The following is a 2,595-nucleotide window of genomic DNA, read 5'->3' as shown; positions in this document are numbered from 1 at the left end:
TGTTAGGTCGACGATCACTAAAACCCGACTTGCAACCATTAGACGAAGAATTAGAAAAGACTCTTAGGACTATCCAAGTTAGAAACATGGCTACACCTGGTAAGGCTAACCCTCCACGCCCGTTGAGAGAATATTTCACTCCATCCTCGTATACCTACTCTCCAAGCATTCAAGCACCTCCAGTAGAAGCTACCCAATATGAGATTAAGTCTAGCATTATTCAAATGTTGCCATCATTCTATGGACTTAGTAACGAGGACCCATACAAACACTTGGATGAATTTCTTAAAATTTGTTCTACAGTAAAAATCCAAAACTTCTCCGATGATGCCCTTAGGTTGAAACTGTTCCCTTTCTCACTTAAGGACAAAGCCAAGCATTGGTTAAACTCTTTAGACTCTATAACCATTTCAACTTGGGATCATCTTCAGAGAAAATTTCTCAAGAAATACTTTCCAATTAAAAAAATAAATCAAATTAGAAAAGCTATCACTAGTTTTTTTCAATTGGAGGGTGAACTTTTCATGAGACATGGGAAACGTTAAGGGATCTTATTCGTAAATGTCCACACCATGCTATCCCTAAATGGCACCTTTGTCAGTGTTTTTATGATGGTCTATTGGAGAAACACCGACAAATGGTTGATGCATCATGTAGTGGGACATTCATGCTAAAGAGTGAGGATGAAGCCTGGCAGCTCTTTGAAGCACTTAGTGAGAATTTTCTACATCATATGTCTACCACCTCTAGCAAACAACCCATGCTCAACAAGAAAGAAGTGGAATTTATCAGATTGGAAATGTCATGGATATCCACAGTAAGGTAGATGAACTATCCCAAAAATTAGATCATCTTCTAAATACTGGACAATCTCCGATTCCACCCAACCCAATCCAAGAAGTTTGTGCATTGTGTGCAAGTCCGAACCATTTTGTTAGTGAATGCCCAGCCGCACCTCAATTTTCTAAGTTTATGCACGAGCAGGTTCAGCAAGTTCAAGTCCAACAAGCTCGCAGACCAAGAAATGATCCATATTCGAACACTTATAACTCTGGCTGGAGAAACCATCCAAATTTTTTCTAGAGACCACAACCAGTGGTTGGCCCTGCCGCATCTCGACCTCAATATCAGGACCCAACATATAGGCATTGACCATACCATCAATTTCAAAATGCTCCTCAACCATCTACTACTGGTCACAGCTCAGCTTTTGAGGAAAAAGTTTTGAAAGTACTAGAACGATTAGAAGTCAACACTCAAACCCTTAACTCCCACACACAATCCATTGCTAAGCTAGAGACCCAAATAGGTCAACTAGCGACTGCATTCAGTAGGAGAAAAGGAGAAAAATTATCTAGCCAACCCGAGAGCAACCCAAGAGGGCAATTTGTGATTGAGAGCTCTAATACCCCAGAAGCTTTTTCTGAACATGCCAAATCAATCATGACTCTGAGAAATAGGAAGGTCATTGAACACACTAGTAAAACCAATGAGACCGACCCTAAATCTCTAATCGAAGCCAAATCACCCAAGAACAAGGAGGATCTTAAAATAGAGAATGAACCAACTGCACCGGAATCATCTTACTTGCCTAAAGCTCCATTTTCGGATGCCTTGAAAGCTCCTATTCCTGTAGATAAAAAGGGAGGAAGACTCAACGAGATGTTGGAATTCTTTAAGCAAGTCCAAATTAATCTTCCCCTTCTAGATGCAATCAAACAGGTCCCTGCTTATGCCAAATTTTTGAAGGATTTGTGCACCTAAAAATATAAATCTAGATCACAAATCTTAAAAAAAGTATACCTCACTGAACAGGCTAGTTCTGTCTTCCAGCATGCCACTCCTCCAAAGCTTAAGGACCCAAGAGCCCCCATCATTTCCTGTGTTATAGGAGATTATCACATTGAAAAGCTCTTCTGGACTTATGGGCAAGTGTGAATCTTTTACCTAGTTCGGTGTATGAACTTTTTGGATTCGAAGAACTGAAACCCACATCAGTCACACTGCAATTAGCTGACAGATCAATTAAGAAACCACGTGGAATGCTTAAGGATATCTTGGTCAAGGTAGATGAGTTTTACTTTTCAGTTGATTTTCTGGTTCTCGATATGGAACTAAGTGGCAACCCAAGACAAATTCCCATTATCTTAAGACGACCCTTCCAAGCTACGGCAAATGCATGCATTAATTGTAGGACAGGAGTCATGGATGTATCGTTTGGGAATAAGAAACTAAGACTGAATGTGTTTGATGCTTCCCAAGGACCATCAATGGATAGTTGCTTCGAAGTAGATACACTAGAAGATATTATAGAAGATGCAACACCCACAATTCTAGCACCAGACCCCTTAGATACTTGCTTGGCTCACTTTGGAGTGTATAACTTTGAGGGATATATGAAAGAAGTTAACACCTTGTTGGATACACCACATGATAAAACCACTCCTCCATGGACAATCAAGTATGAGCCATTGCCCACATTAGCCAGTACACCAATAGTCCCATCTTTAGAATCAACACCTACGTTAGAATTGAAACCCCTGTTGTAATCCAGGTGGTGTGCCCAAGGCCCAGGGGACCAAGGCTAAGGCCAAG

At 40.7% G+C, this 2,595-nt stretch overlaps 1 non-coding gene across 1 annotated transcript; it reads right to left on the bottom strand.

Annotated features, from left to right (window-relative positions):
* Nucleotides 1-474: 474 nt before the first annotated feature.
* On the bottom strand, nucleotides 475-579 carry LOC140852282 (small nucleolar RNA R71). The gene has a single exon (XR_012135184.1). It is a non-coding gene; the product is annotated as a small nucleolar RNA R71 (small nucleolar RNA).
* Between the last annotated feature and the right edge of the window lie 2,016 nt (nucleotides 580-2,595).

The sequence above is a fragment of the Elaeis guineensis genome, chromosome 10, assembly GCF_000442705.2.
Source record: "Elaeis guineensis isolate ETL-2024a chromosome 10, EG11, whole genome shotgun sequence".
In the NCBI taxonomy this organism is placed as follows: domain Eukaryota; kingdom Viridiplantae; phylum Streptophyta; class Magnoliopsida; order Arecales; family Arecaceae; genus Elaeis; species Elaeis guineensis.
This window is presented reverse-complemented; position numbering and strand designations above follow the sequence as displayed.